The 16,913-nt window shown below is 37.0% G+C and overlaps 1 long non-coding RNA gene and 1 pseudogene across 1 annotated transcript in view; one reads left to right on the forward strand and one right to left on the reverse strand.

Annotated features, from left to right (window-relative positions):
* LOC141419220 (uncharacterized) overlaps positions 1-16,913 on the forward strand; it is a 77,433-nt gene extending 60,520 nt beyond the window's left edge. Inside the window, exon 6 of the long non-coding RNA XR_012443886.1 lies at positions 16,506-16,913. This is a non-coding gene — a long non-coding RNA (uncharacterized lncRNA). The remainder of the gene's footprint in view (positions 1-16,505) is intronic.
* LOC109676506 (60S ribosomal export protein NMD3 pseudogene) lies at positions 12,583-13,527 on the reverse strand (annotated as a pseudogene).

Below are 16,913 nucleotides of genomic sequence, written 5' to 3' on the forward strand. Positions count from 1 at the left end.
TTTCTCCTCCCAATACCATAGGCTATGGAGAAAATGAAGAACCCTTCAAATAAGGATAATGTGGTCTCGCTGGGAAGTTATAACACTGTAAATCTCTCTCTCTCTCTCTCTCTTCCCCTTTTATTTTAACTGCTCTAGTAAGCTAAAAAATTTGAACTTATTCTCTAAAATTTGAGATTTTTGGTTTGCTTGAAAAAGGGCAGAATGACTATGTTCCAAATTTTCCCTGTTTTTTAGTGACTCCTACTTTCTGTCAATGTTTTCTGGGTGCAAAACTTTACTAAAAATGTTGGTTCATTATAGGGAGATGTTCATTTAGTGTGGGTATGTATTTCTAAGAAATGTGTAACACTCATGATAATTCATACTCATGTTTTGAATTATCTGAAAACAGACCATTAAATTGATGGTTTTTATCATAGCACAAATTGTTCCTAATTTTAAGAGGAAAATGTTAAAAATTTCAATTCAATAAATTACAAGTAAGTCAAGTGACACCTTGTCTGATGCAATCAACAATTGACTCTTTGCCACTTCAGGTCTGTGCTTGCCCTGGCTCTACCTCATCCACATATCCACATTGGTACCCTCCACTAATAAATCCTGTGATGCATTGAATTGGTAGTCTTTATTTATTTATATTTTAATTAATTGCAATTTTTGTCTGATACAGAGTATTTGTACATATTTGTGAGGTATGTTTGGATTCATATAGACATTGAGAAATCATCAACTCAGGATAATCAGTATATCCCTCACTTGAAACCTCTATCATTTGTTTATGATGAGTACATTCAAATCTTCTCTTCTATTTTGAGACATACAATGTATTGTTGTTCACTATATTTACCCTAGTGTGAATATAGGGGAGAATATTCTTATAAGTAACTATACCTATTAACTAAGGTTTCCCCATGTCTCAATTTTTATTCTGAAAAATCTAAATATATACAAAGTAGACCTGAGGGAACAATGGGCCACCATATCCTTACATAACCCAGCTTCAATAATTGCCAACTCCTAGCCTCTCTTATTTATCTAAGCCACACGTATTTCTTCTCCTGTCTTACTGTGAATAGATGCTGATTTATGTAGGAGTGCTTAAGCAGAATTCACAGCCACTGCACACATTCCACATGACATTCCAGTGTTCTCTCTCTTCTCCTCTCTCTGATTACAGCTCTCTATTAAACCACCAGGAGAAACCTTTATATATTTCAGTGAATTGCTCAGCCAGGCTTGATTAATATAGGATAATGATAATGAGGACTGTCATTTTTTGGTTTGAACTTCGTGTGAAAATGATGTTGCCCTTATTTTAGATTATGAATGTCAATGTGCTGTTTTGCTACCACCTGCTGTAGGGAAATATTTAAGTGGACTCTAGAATATGAACTACTGTGTAGAATACGAACTTCTTTCACACCAGTTGAGAGAAGAGAGGATGCAGGTCCAGTGGTTGAAAGGCCACTGCTCAGTCATGCTGACCAAAGTTTATAGATGTGTGCCAAGGAGAAGAGAAACAGAAATCATTTTGAGCACAGAACCTATGGCCAAGGAGGAGTGATTGAATAGTAACAGAGGAATTAATGGAGGAGACATTGGATAGGAATGGAAGGGAATGGAATTGAAGAAGACATCCCATTTCTGGACAACTGATAGGGTTCTTAATGGCATAAGGCAGTATTTCTTCCACTCTGTGCTGGTTCATAGAGCCTTCAAATTGTATTTACAATTATTTCCCCTCTGACCTCTTCTCTATCACAGGCAGAGTGCTTACCAGTTAGTCTTACCTACAGACCACAATCTTTGCCAGTTTTGTACTGTGTGTGTATGTGTATGTATGTGTGCAACAGTCAGGAAGGGTTTGTGTGTCACATAATCAACTGTGTGGGAGTGTGACACACAGCCTGTTCTGTGCTGTGTGCAGATAGATGGGCTTTTAAAGACTGCTGAATATTCTCTTCCCACTTGTGAGTTATTGCTGTGTATAACACAGTCCTTTGCCACAGGATGCCAAAGAAGTAAGTACCAGTAAGTGATATCTGTGTCCTATGAAAATTTTGCCTGTGCTCAACTCACAAAGAGGTTTTCCTATGGTTTTTTCTAGAACATTTGTAATTTTAGCTTCTGCAATTAGGTGTATGAAACATCCCATTTATTTTCATTTGTCATGGTAAGTAATATCACAGGTTCATTTTTTGTCCAGTTATTCCAACATTTGTTAGAATCCACAAAATGTATGCCCCTTCATTTTTTAAAATTTTATTTATTTTTATTATTCATATGTGCATACAAGGCTTGGGTCATTTCTCCCCTCTGCCCCCACCCCCTCCCTTACCACCCACTCCGCCCCTTCCCTCCCCCCCCACCCCCTCAATACCCAGCAGAAACTATTTTGCCCTTATTTCTAATTTTGTTGTAGAGAGAGTATAACCCATAATAGGAAGGAACAAGGGTTTTTGCTGGTTGAGATAAGGATAACTATACAGGGAGTTGACCCACATTAATTTCCTGTGCATGTGTGTTACCTTCTAGGTTAATTCTTTTTGATCTCACCTTTTCTCTAGTTCCTGGTCCCCTTTTCCTATTGGCCTCAGTTGCTTTAAGGTATCTGCTTTAGTTTCTCTGCGTTAAGGGCAACAAATGCTAATTTTTTAGGTGTCTTACCTATCCTCACCCCTCCCTTGTGGGCTAAAGCTTTTTATCATGTGCTCAAAGTCCAATCCCCTTGTTGTGTATGCCCTTGATCTAATGTCCACATATGAGGGAGAACATATGATTTTTGGTCTTTTGGGCCAGGCTAACCTCACTCAGAATGATGTTCTCCAATTCCATCCATTTACCAATGAATGATACATTTCGTTCTTCTTCATGGCTGCATAAAATTCCATTGTGTATAGATACCACATTTTCTTAATCCATTCATCAGTGGTGCCCCCCTTCATTTTTAACATTTTGTTTTCCCCTAGAAATACTTTGTAGTTTTGCATTTAACATTTCTATTGAATTTATTCCAAATAATTTGTTATTGATATTATTATAAATGTTATTATTTTCTGAAGTTTTATCCAATTATTTGTAGCTAGTAAATATAAATTTGACTTTTTATTATCTTACAAAGTTCACTAATTATTCCCAATTATTCAAAGAATCCTTAAGGTTATCTATATAAATAACTTCGTAATCTGCTAACAGATACTATTATTTCTTCCTTTTTGATATTTAATTTTTATTTCATTTTTGTTGCCTTTACCATGCTAGTTAAGATGTCTAATACAATGTTGAATAACAGTGATGAGAAAATATCATGGCTTGTTCCCTATATAGGAGAAAAGTGTTCAACATACACTATTAAATGGTATGTTAGGTGTAAACTTTTTATCTGATGAAGTTTCCATCAGACTGAGAAAGCTCTCATCTATTACCAATTTGCCAGGTGTTTATTTTGAATGAGTACTAGATCTATAAAATGGTTTTTTGCATCTGTTGAAGTGGTCAAATGTTTGTTCATTATTCTTCTGGTGAATACATTGATTTCTGAGTGCTAAACCATGTTTTCTTCTGCAATATTGACCATATTGTATCATCATTTTGTACGTTGCATAGATATACATGTATGCATACATATATACACATATGTATTTGAATTTGATTGGTTAATATGATGTGAAAGATTTTTTTTTTCATTTATGGTCAAAAAGGATGTAGTCCTGAATAGTTTTCTCAGATTTTGGCATTTGAGTTTTGTTAGTCCATATAATACGAGTTGTTTCTCTTTTTCAGTTTTCTTCTCTCTGTCTCTGTCTCTGTCTCTCTCTTTCTATTTCTCTCTCTCTCTCTCTTACTAGCATATGTTAATTGCACAAAGAAGTTTAATTGCAGTATTTTCATATGTGCATATAATGTACTTTGGTCAAATTCAACCCCTCTGTTACTCTTTCTTATCCTCCCACCTCTCTTTTAAAACAATTTGAATGGGTTTCATTATTTATTTTCATGCATGCATATGAAATACTTTGATCAGATTCACCCCCCTTTCACCCTTTTCTTTCACTCTCCCCTTCTATCTTTTCCTATAATGAAGACTATGAAACTTTGAAGAAAGAACTTGAAGATAATAGATGATAGAAAGACCTCACACGTTCATGAATTTACAGAATTAAATTGTGAAAATTGCTATAATAACAAAATCTGTAGATTTACAGATTCAATGAAATCACCATCGAGGAAGATTCCAAGATGGCAGCTAGAGGTAGGAAGCAGAAAGCGACCCTCCTATAGTGAAATCTTGGAGACACGCTAGAGACACACTTTGCAGGCATAATCACTGAGAAAAGGCATAACTTTGACCCCTCCACATCTCCAGCTTGTGCAGAGAATCTCCACTTCACGTTAAACGGAGAAACGAGGAGGGCTCCCAGGGCCGTGAGTGGCTGGCGCCCATACGGCTTGAGAAAACGCGGACCAGGTGAGCTTCGCGGTACCACGGTACCCCCAAGACAAGCCTGGGCCAGAGCAGCATAGCCCCCTGGACAGACTGATCTCCACCCGGGAAAAAAAAAAAAGAGAAACTGAGTAATAAGCAATAAGAACAGTTAAGACACGCTGGAAAGAGGGTGGGGTGCCCTGAGCGCTGAAGATTGGGGGAAGGGAATCCTTCCCAGGACTGTAAATAAACAAGCCGGGTGGGTCGGAGAGGCTCTAGTGGGAGCGGGATGTGCGCCCAGCAACCAGTAGCGGGGAAGCTTGTGAGAGTGGAGGAGGGAGGAAAACTCCACAGGAGAGGAGGGAAGACCCACTTCCCACGTGAACTGTAAACAAGCATGGCGGCCGGCAGGAGCAGCAGCACTGCCCAGTAAGCAGAAGCAGGAAAGCTTCTGAAAGTGGCAGTGGGAGGAAAACTTCAGAGGAGAGGGGGGAAGACCCACCTCCCACATGAACTGTAAATAAACATGCAGGCCTGACAACGAGGGGGCAGTGTCACCTTTCCCAGTGCTTGGAAAGGGGAAAGCCTGTAGCAGAGGCTCCCGCACAGAAGAACTCTGAGCAAACAAAGCCTGTGCGACCAGGTGAGTGCTAGCTCACCCCAGAGATCTGCATAAATAACGCCGCCAGCTACAGGCTGAGAGCAGCAGGCAGGCAAGCCACAGTTGCAGATACCACTCTCAGAACTGTCTCCAGATGCTTTTTTTCTTTTTCTCCCTACCTTTGATGAGAGAACAACCGAATTACACCTGCAAGCCGAAAAACTTACTGAAACTGTATTGCATTTGAACTGGGGACACTTGGTGGGGCTTTTTGTGTGTGTGTGTGTGTGAGTGTGTGAGTGTGTAGTTTTGTTCTACTTTATGCATCCCCTTTGATGAGACAACTACAGAACAACATCTGAGGCACCAACTCCAGGACTGGAGATTGAGATGGACACCCAAATTATTAAGACCGAAACTGCATTGCATATAAACTTGGACGTTTTTTTGGTTTTTTTTTTTTTTAATTTTCTATTTTCCATTTTATTTTAATTCATTTTTATATATAGATATTACTTTCATTTACTTATTTTTTATTTTTTTATCTTTGATTTTCAATCCTCTCTCTGTCTCTCTAATGTCTGTTCAGCTTACTGTCGATTAGTACACTAACACTCCCTGTTTATACCTTTGAAACTCTCTTGTCTGATACCTTGTTCTGCTTTCTCCCTCTTGTCTGTATATTTGTTTTCCCCTTTTCTTTAACTTCTTGCTTTCCATCTCAGCTCACTCTTCCATTCTAAATATTATCATTGTTATTATTACAAGCTAGAAAATACTTAATTGCACACAGTACAGGGACAGTAACAACACCAACGACAATGACGGGAAGACAGAAAAAACAGGGAAACCAGTTTCCCCACAGCAAAAAATTAGTACAGGAACCAGAGGGGAATGAGGAGAACAGAAACTCAGATCCAGACTCCAACAAAATGAAGATAAACTATGCCAAAGGACCCCATGAAGCCCACAAGAATAATTTAAAAGAAGACATACTACAAGCACTCAATGAGAATTTTATAGAGATGATACTGATAGGGTCAACCAAAATGTACAGGAGACACTCAAGAAATTCCAAGACAATAAAAATAGAGAATTTGAAAAAGCAAAAGAAGAAATAAAGGAAACCATAGAAGTACTGTATAAACACCAAAGTGAAAGAGAGAACACAATGAATAAATGGATAAATGAACTCAGGACAAAAATAGACAACATTAAAGAAGAAAACTGCCAGGATATGGAAAACCTCAGAAAAAAGAATGAAACAGAACTGCAAAACAAAACAGAAGGCCAATCCAGCAGAATAGAACAAACAGAAGACAGAATCTCAGAACTTGAAGATGAAATGGTAATTAAAGGAAAAACCAAAGAACTATTAATTAAACAACTCAAGACCTGTGAAAAGAAAATGCAAGAACTCACTGACTCCATCAAAAGACCAAACTTGAGAATCATGGGCAACGAAGAAGGAGAAGAGGTGCAAGCGAAGGGAATGCGTAATATATTCAACAAAATAATAATGGAAAATTTCCCAAATCTAGAGAAAGATATTCCCATACAAATGCAAGAGACCTCCAGGACACCAAACAGACCAGATCAAAATAGAACTACTCCATGACATATCATCATTAAAACAAGAAGTTCAGAAACTAAGGAAAGATTATTGAAGGCTGTAAGAGAGAAAAAACAAGTAACATAGAAAGGTAAACCCATCAAAATCACAGCAGACTTCTCAACAGAAACATTAAAAGCAAGAAGAGCGTGGGGTGAGATCTTCCGGGCACTGAATGAAAATAACTTCAACCCCAGGATACTCTACCCAGCAAAGCTATCATTCAAAATAGATGGAGCAATAAAAGTCTTCCATGATAAGCAGAAACTAAAACAATATGTGACCACAAAGCCACCATTACAAAAGATTCTGCAAGGGATCCTGCACACAGAAAGTGACACCCAACTTAACCATGAAAAGGCAGGCAGCACCAAACCACAGGATAAGAAAAAGCAAGACAGTAGAGAGTAACATCAAGTTAGGTACACACAATCAAACCTTCAAACAACTAAGACAACTAAATGGCAGGAATCACCACATACCTATCAGTACTAATGCTTAATGTTAATGGACTTAATTCACCCATCAAAAGACACCGTTTGACAAAATGGATTAAAAAAGAAGATCCAACAATTTGTTGCTTACAGGAGACTCATCTCACCGACAGAAATAAGTATATGCTTAGGATGAAAGGCTGGAAGAAGATTTACCAAGCCAATGGCCCCCGAAAACAGGCAGGAGTACCAATACTTATCTCTGACAAAGTAGACTTCAAACCTACATTGATCAAACGAGATAAAGAAGGACATTCCATACTAATAAAAGGGGAAATAGACCAAAAGGAAATAATAATCATCAATCTGTACGCACCCAATGTCAACGCACCCAATTTCATCAAACATACCCTGAAAGACCTAAAAGCATACATAAACGCCAACACAGTGGTTGTGGGAGACTTTAACACTCCATTATCATCAATAGATAAGTCATCCAAACAAAAACTCAATAAAGAAATCCAAGATCTAAAATATGCAATAGATCAAGTGGACCTAGTAGATGTCTACAGAACATTTCATCCAACCTCTACACAATATACATTCTTCTCAGCAGCCCATGGAACCTTCTCCAAAGTAGATCATATCCTAGGGCACAAAGCAAGCCTCAGCAAATATAAGAAAATAGAAATAATACCGTGCATACTATCTGACCACAATGCAGTAAAAGTAGAACTCAACAACAAAAGTAAAGACAAAAAACATGCAAACAGCTGGAAACTAAATAACTCATTACTTAATGAAGAATGGATCATCGATGCAATAAAAGAGGAAATTAAAAAGTTCCTGGAAGTCAATGAAAACGAAAACACAACCTACCGGAACCTATGGGACACAGCTAAGGCAGTCTTGAGAGGAAAGTGTATAGCCATGAGTGCATATAGTAAAAAGATTGAAAGATCCCAAATCAATGACCTAATGATACATCTCAAACTCCTAGAAAAACAAGAACAAACAAATCCCAAAACAAATAGAAGGAGAGAAATAATGAAAATAAGAGCTGAAATCCATGAAATAGAAACCAAAAAAACGATACAAAGAATTAATGAAACAAAAAGTTGGTTCTTTGAAAAATAAACAAGATCGACAGACCCCTGGCAAACCTGACTAAAATGAGGAGAGAAAAAACCCAAATTAGTAGAATCAGGAATGCAAAAGGGGAGATAACAACAAACACCATGGAAGTCCAGGAAATCATCAGAGACTACTTTGAGAACCTATATTCAAATAAATTTGAAAATCTAAAAGAAATGGACAGATTTCTAGATATATATGATCATCCAAAACTGAACCAAGAGGAAATTAATCACCTGAATAGATCTATAACACAAAATGAAATTGAAGCAGCAATCAAGAGTATCCCCAAAAAGAAAAGTCCAGGACCTGATGGATTCTCTGCTGAACTCTATCAGACCTTTAAAGAAGAACTGATACCAACCCTCCTTAAACTGTTCCACGAAATAGAAAGGGAAGGAAAACTGCCTAACACATTTTATGAAGCCAGTATTACACTTATCCCAAAACCAGGCAAAGACACCTCCAAAAAGGAGAACTATAGGCCAATCTCCTTAATGAACATTGATGCAAAAATCCTCAACAAAATAATGGCAAACCGAATTCAGCAACACATCAAAAAGATTATTCACCACGACCAAGTAGGCTTCATCCCAGGGATGCAGGGGTGGTTCAACATATGAAAATCAATAAACATAATAAACCACATTAACAGAAGCAAAGACAAATACCACTTGACCATCTCAATAGATGCAGAAAAAGCCTTTGATAAGATCCAACATCATTTCATGATAAAAGCTCTAAGAAAACTAGGAATAGAAGGAAAATTCCTCAACCTTATAAAAGCTATATATGACAAACCTACAGCCAGCATTATACTTAATGGAGAAAAATTAAAACCATTCCCTCTAAAATCAGGAACCACACAAGAATGCCCACTATCTCCACTCCTATTCAACATAGTACTGGAATTCCTAGCCAGAGGAATTAGGCAAGAAGAAGGAATAAAAGGAATACAAACAGGTAAAGAAACTGTCAAAATATCCCTATTTGCAGACGACATGATCCTATACCTTAAAGACCCAAAAAACTCTACTCAGAATCATCAATAGATAGCAAGGTAGCAGGATATAAAATCAACATAGAAAAATCATTAGCATTTCTATACACTAACAATGAGCAAACGGAAAAAGAATGTATGAAAACAATTCCATTTACAATAGCCTCAAAAAAATCAAATACCTAGGTGTAAACTTAACCAAAGATGTGAAAGACCTCTACATGGAAAACTATACACTTCTGAAGAAAGAGATTGAGGATGACTATAGAAAGTGGAGAGATCTCCCATGCTCATGGATTGGTAGAATCAACATAGTAAAAATGTCGATACTGCCAAAAGTAATCTACATGTTTAATGCAATTCCCATCAAAATTCCAATGACATTCATTAAAGAGATTGAAAAATCTACTGTTAAATTTATATGGAAACACAAGAGGCCACGAATAGCCAAGGCAATACTCAGTCAAAAGAACAATGCAGGAGGTATCACAATACCTGACTTCAAACTATATTACAAAGCAATAACAATAAAAACAGCATGGTACTGACACAAAAACAGACATGAAGACCAGTGGAACAGAATAGAGGATCCAGATATGAAGCCACACAACTATAAGCAACTTATCTTTGACAAAGGAGCTAAAAATATACGATGGAGAAATAGCAGCCTCTTCAACAAAAACTGCTGGGAAAACTGGTTAGCAGTCTGCCAAAAACTGAAACTAGATCCATGTATATCACCCTATACCAAGATTAACTCAAAATGGATCAAGGATCTTAATAGCAGACCCCAAACTCTTAAGTTGATACAAGAAAGAGTAGGAAATACTCTGGAGTTAGTAGGAATAGGTAAGAACTTTCTCAGTGAAACCCCAGCAGCACAGAAACTAAGAGATAGCATAGATAAACGGAACCTCATAAAACTAAAAAGCTTCTGTTCATCAAAAGAAATGGTCTCTAAACTGAAGAGAACACCCACAGAATGGGAAAAAATATTTGCCAACTATACATCAGACAAAGGACTGATAACCAGAATATACAGGGAACTTAAAAAACTAAATTCTCCCAAAACTAATGAACCAATAAAGAAATGGGCAAGTGAACTAAACAGAACTTTCTCAAAAGAAGAAATTCAAATGGCCAGAAAACACATGAAAAAATGCTCACCATCTCTAGCAATAAAGGAAATGCAAATTAAAACCACGCTAAGATTCCACCTCACCCCTGTTAGAATAGCCATCATCAGCAACACCACCAACAACAGGTGTTGGCGAGGATGCGGGGAAAAAGGAACCCTCTTACACTGTTGGTGGGAATGTAGACTAGTACAACCACTCTGGAAAAAAATTTGGAGGCTACTGAAAAAGCTAGACATCGATCTACCATGTGATCCAGCAATTCCACTCTTGGGGATATACCCAAAAGACTGTTACTCCAGAGGCACCTGCACATCCCTGTTTATTGCAGCACTATTCACAATAGCCAAGTTATGGAAACAGCCAAGATGCCCCAGCACTGACGAATGGATTAAGAAAATGTGGTATCTATACACAATGGAATTTTATGCAGCCATGAAGAAGAATGAAATGTTATCATTTGCTGGTAAATGGATGGAATTGGAGAACATCATTCTGAGTGAGGTTAGCCTGGCCCAAAAGATCAAAAATCGTATGTTCTCCCTCATATGTGGACATTAGATCAAGGGCAAACACAACAAGGGGATTAGACTATGAGCACATGATAAAAGCGAGAGCACACAAGGGAGGGGTGAGGATAGGTAAGACACCTAAAAAACTAGCCAGCATTTGTTGCCCTTAATGCAGAGAAACTAAAGCAGATACCTTAAAGCAACTGAGGCCAATAGGAAAAGGGGAACAGGTACTAGAGAAAAGGTTAGATCAAAAAGAATTAACCTAGAAGGTAACACCCATGCACAGGAAATCAATGTGAGTCAATGCCCTGTATAGCTTTCCTTATCTCAACCAGCAAAAACCCTTGTTCCTTCCTATTATTGCTTATACTCTCTCTACAACAAAATTAGAAATAAGGGCAAAATAGTTTCTGCTGGGTATTGGGGGGGGAGGAGGGAGGGGGCGGAGTGGGTGGTAAGGGAGGGGGTGGAGGCAGGGGGGAGAAATGACCCAAACCTTGTATGCACATATGAATAATAAAAGAAAAATGAAAAAAAAAAAGAAATCACCATCAAAATTCCAATGTTATTTTTCACAGAAGTAGGAAATTAATCTTAAAATTCACATGAAAGAACAAAAGAACTTAAAGAACCAAAGAAATCCCAGGCCAAAAGAGCTATGTGGAAGATAGCACAATGCCTAACTTCAGCTTATGCTACAGAGCCTTAGTAACAAAACCAGCATTGTACTGGCACAAAAATAGGCACTCAGAGCAATGGAATCAACAGCTACACCAGTCTTTTGATTTCTTTAGAAGTTTATGTAAAGCTGATTTTCATTTTTTAAATTTGTATAGAATTCATCATTTATAGTTTCCTTCGAGAAAATACTCTTGATAAACAAACTTCAATTTCTTGCAAATAAGGTTCTTCACATTTCTTATTTCATCTTGAATCAGCATGGTAAATTATGTTTTTCAAATAATTTCCTTTTATCCATGTTATGGAATTTATCGGCATATTTATTCTATTTTATCAGTATTTTCATGCCTATTGCAACTATTAAGATACTTCTCTTTTATCACTTATATGGTTGCTTCTGCTTTTTCTGTTTTTGTCTTGATTGCCATAGATTAATATGTCTTATCAGTTTATTAGGTTAATACCATATTCCCCTTTAAGTCATTGAATATATATTGATAGTAGCTCATTAAAAATTCTCATCTGAAGTTTCTAACAGCTGTACTATTTCATGGTTGTTTTCTACTGCCTATTTCTATGCATGCATAATATTTTCCTGTTTCTTCCCATATCTAATACTTTTTTGAGAATCAAAAATAAAATATCTTTTTTAAGATTCAAAACTAAATTTCACCTCTTACAATATGGAGGTACAGTTGGAATAGACAGAAAAGATTATTTTTTGCTGGCTGCCTGAGTCCACAGATGTGGAAACTGCCTGCATCATGACCTCACCATGTTATCACTGATGCACTGTCCCTAGCAGTAGTATCCGGGAAATATGAAGGTCTTCAAGAATCTAAACCAGATTAATTTGAGATGCATTTTTGTTTTCCCTAGAGGTGGTTGAATATCTGAAAATGTTGACTTCTTTTTATAACTGCCTCAGTTTCTTCAAGATTTTCAAAGAAATCTCAGTCCTGCTTTTCATCACTGCATCCATGTTATCTCTTGGAAGTTCTTTCAGGACCCTGTTTCTATAACACTAGCATTGGGTCTGGTCACAGTTCTTGTTGATGAATACACATCTTGAACTCTGAGTTCCTTTTGTTGACATGCTCACAAGTTAAGTTAATTGGACAAATCAAACTCCAACATCAGACCTCCATGATTTATAAGATGCTCCAAGTGAGTATGACTAAATTACTATCTATCTGAATCATTTCAGATGTTTTCTGTACCCAGACTTCCCCCAGGGGTGTGCTTTCCTGATATTCTTCCAGCACCTGCACTGAGATTTAGATCCCAGACACTGCTGCACTCCATCACAATGTCCTTCCCTAGCTGTTTGGAGTGACATAAACTTAGAAAAGTTGACCCCAGAAAGGGCTTCCAGCAATATCCGTAACTTAGAAGTTATTTGTGTTTATGAGGTGGATGCCACAGATTACTCAAATATGAATCTGGTTCATATTTCCCCACCCATTATGTCAGTTTTAGAGACAGACAAATATCCTTGCATATTGTAACAAATTCCACAGAAAATGTACTTTTGTAATTATATGTGTTACTATGGATATCCTGTGAGATATTTTTGTGATGCTTTGAATCTATAGGGAACTGTACATTGAAGAAATTCTACCATCTTTTGAGCACAAATTTTTGAGCAATAACATAAATCCAGACCATCATGAATTTGATATGAAATATATTTTTATTGTGTGTATTTTAGAATTAACTGTTCCAAATAGAAGAAACTCTGTGTGTGTGTGTGCGTGTGTGTGTGTGTGTGTGAAATCGTTTGCCTGACTTGAATCTACATATCCTAGGCTTCTATCTTACCTAAATCTCTGCACATTTGATATTAAACAACACAATCCATCATAAACTTGTGCTGACAGATATCACCATGTATCATCTCTTTCTGAATAACTAACTGAATGTTAAGCCTCTTAGTAGGGCTCAGTCATCATAAAGCCTGAACATGAGTCAGTGGACTCTGCCATTACTCCATCATTCTCTATATCTCACCACCTTATCAGCTCAACCACGGTGAAGATTTTGTGAGCAATATCTAATACCTTTTCATTTCAAAACTGAAATTGTGGATGACACACTGTTGAAAATCTTGTTTTCCCCTCTTATTGTGATAGTACTAATATGTTTTCCTCTGAAATGGAGAATCTAACTTAATGGAAGATCAGTTAGATCCTTTTTGGGCTTTTGGAATTTGTTGGACAATTCTACGATGGGTCCTATTCTAGAACTAAGTAGTTCTCTTAAGCAGTGATCCTCTGAGGTTCCAGCAGCATTGCCAGGCTTTCAGGGAGGCTTCTCCATTTTAACTTGTCAGAATTCATGTCTCTCTGGTCTGTGTGATTTCCAGAACCTCTTTTCTTCTTACAGCTCTCAACAACAGCTCTCTGCTGGGTGTTACAGAAACTTCTTTATGCATTTCTGTTTTAGTATTTGACTAAAGATATAAGGGGACCCCTTGCAATGTGTGGAGGTCTTACACAGCTTCCTTCTCTGCAGTGGCTTACCCCTACAAGCAGTGCCCCCCTCCCCATCCCTGAACTCTGACTGTGCTTCTCTCCCCCAGAAAGATCCCCGAACCCTATGTGGACTCAATGTCCTTTATGCTGCAGTCCAGAAATTATACCAACACAGAGTCTTGGGGCAATAGTGAAGCCCCTTTCCTTGTTTCTTCCATCCTATGATGATATAATCCTCTACTTACTATTGTCTAATGTCTGAAAACAGTTGCCTTAAAATTTCTCTCAAATTTTACAGTGGCTTATAGAAGAAAGACAAATACAGTAACAACTACCTTTTAGACCAAATTCCCATTAATAAGCATTATTGAACTTACTGATTTATATTGTCAAACTGACACTATGTATTATAAGTAGTTTAAAAGATTATCCCTCAGACTATGGTCTTCATCAAATGTATAGCATGAAATATTTATGAAGTGTTTTAGATACTTTTAACTGATACCACATTTTTCTACATTTACATAATTTCCTATTTATAGTTTCTCATTTACTATTAAATTTTGGTGCAAAATTTTTCTCAAATTATTATATTTATTTTTATGGTAGACAGTTATGGGCTTTCTGGGTTTCATTTAAATTTTTCTTCGTTAAATTTATGTCTCAGGAATTTTTTTTAGTTGATCCAGTGACACATATCTTTCTATAGAGAATATGACACACTCATGTTTTTCATTTAACAATTTGTATGTATAAGCAATACATATCTTTTGAAATATATTTTTCATGGCTCTTTTTAATCTTCTCTATTTTCCTAGATGGATTGAAATTCCATGTAGTATAACATCAAGTCTTTCAGTCTTTTTTATGTCTCAGTGAATAAAGCCATTTTGCAAATGTTTGTAAAATTAAAATGTGTCAAATGTCATATCAATAGATTAATGAAATTGGTGATATCAATGGACGGAATTTGGCCATTAATGAGATAATGTGTGGGCAAATATTGGGTCTTTAAGAAAAAAATGTGTGAAGTCTTCATGCCCTCTTGCTATAACCAAACAGAAGAATCCAATTAGAAAAAAAGATTTAAAAATTTAATTTGAATGAGGTTTGCCAAAAGGCACAATTAAATGAGTAAAGTATTTTTGAGCACTTCTGAATGACTAGGGCATTATAGGCTGAGGAGGTTTTGGGGGCAGCAACGACTATAAATTTCCTATGCTGCACAAATATGCATTAATGAGAGAAAAAGAATATGGATGTCCAGAGCACTGAAAAGAAAAGTCTGATTCAGAAAATGGAGATAACACACATACACTCAAGGAAGGAGACATCTGTTCCTACCACACTACTGTCTCCATGAAGTCTGGGACAGAGTGGCACCATATTAGAAGGTGGTATTTTTTAGTGAGTAACTAACAAAAGGGATTAATATATAGTATATCTCAGGAATGCCTATAAATCATTGAGAAAAATATATAATTCACCAATAAAAGGGCCTAGAGATTTGAATAAGCTGTTTTGGGAGCAGAAATTCAGGACCAACATCATATCAGAAAGTGATCAAACTCATTAGCAACCAGGAAAATGCAAATGTATAGAGTACTGTGCATCATTTAGAAGTTAGAGACTGGATGCCGATACATAAGTATGGACTGTTTCATTCACTTTGAGCTGAGGGGAAAATATAAGAGACAGAATTGCATCAATAATAAAGGAAAATCTAAGTAGTTTTAGCAAATGTATTCATGCAGGAATTGGGTGCTCCATAATGAGGTAATAGCTGAATCATCAATAATCCATTCTTTCTCTTGAAAGAATTTTAAAACAGAGCTTAGGAAAAACTGGGATAATCCTCATCATTGTGGTGGACCAATGTCAATTGAATTTATGATCTTTGATGGCCATCTTATTTTCACCATGGGGACTGGACAAAGGAGAAAGATGGTATTCAGAGACAGAAGGACATGAAGCAGACAAAAGAGAAAAAATGTCAGAGCTGGAATGTCAGCAATCCCAGACCAGACCCAGAAGACGCTGTTTCATAAATGTCAACCCATAACTGCTTGACTTCTAAACACCCTCTAGCCTTGTGTGGGAATACCATTGTGACTTATGCCAGTCCAGTTAATTTCTATTAGCTCCTTCCAACCTAATTCATCACCTGCTTCCTGAGTTGGGTCCACAACAAGTTTGTGCACTGGAGGGAAGGAACATTTCAGCACTATGGACTGACTGCTGGCACAGAGGTGCAGTGCTGAGTCTCCTGGTTCATAGGACAGGATTTCCAGGCTGCAAGCGGAGTTTGAGGGACATTGAGCTGAGAATCGCTCCTTGATCATGTCTATTTGATCAAGAAGTTGTTGGTTTTGAAAGTAAATCAAAAATTTTAGCTCTTTGTTATGATTCTGTTGATACCAGTAAACAACAGTATGTCCTTTTTGAGGGGTACAAAGCATCATTGCTTTCTCTCCTTTCTCTTTAACCAGATGTCTGAATGACTTTGGCATCAAAAGAATCTTGAAAGAGAAGGAAACAGAAACTAAAGGCAAACCTAGGAGAAACCTTGAAAAGGAGAAAGGCTTGGATCCAGGTTTGGCAAGCCCGGGACGAGATTTTTCCTTTTGTGCTCAAGACTTACCTGCTCTCAGAACACAAAAGGCTACACAGCAGAGGAACCTTGTACCCATGGTCACATTGAAGTAGCAAAATGATGATGTGTCTTCCTTTCTCTTCCACAAGCTTTCTGTGATGTGTTCACTTTGCCGACTCATAAACATTGTTACTACTTCATGATAACAGTAAAAACATTTCATGGTATCAAAAGAAAAGCTTTCATCCTGAGTAAATATAACTGGTTAATGTTTTATTATTTTAAAAATATTTTATATCTAATT

The sequence above is a fragment of the Castor canadensis genome, chromosome 2 (assembly GCF_047511655.1).
Source record: "Castor canadensis chromosome 2, mCasCan1.hap1v2, whole genome shotgun sequence".
NCBI classification, from domain to species: Eukaryota; Metazoa; Chordata; class Mammalia; order Rodentia; family Castoridae; genus Castor; species Castor canadensis.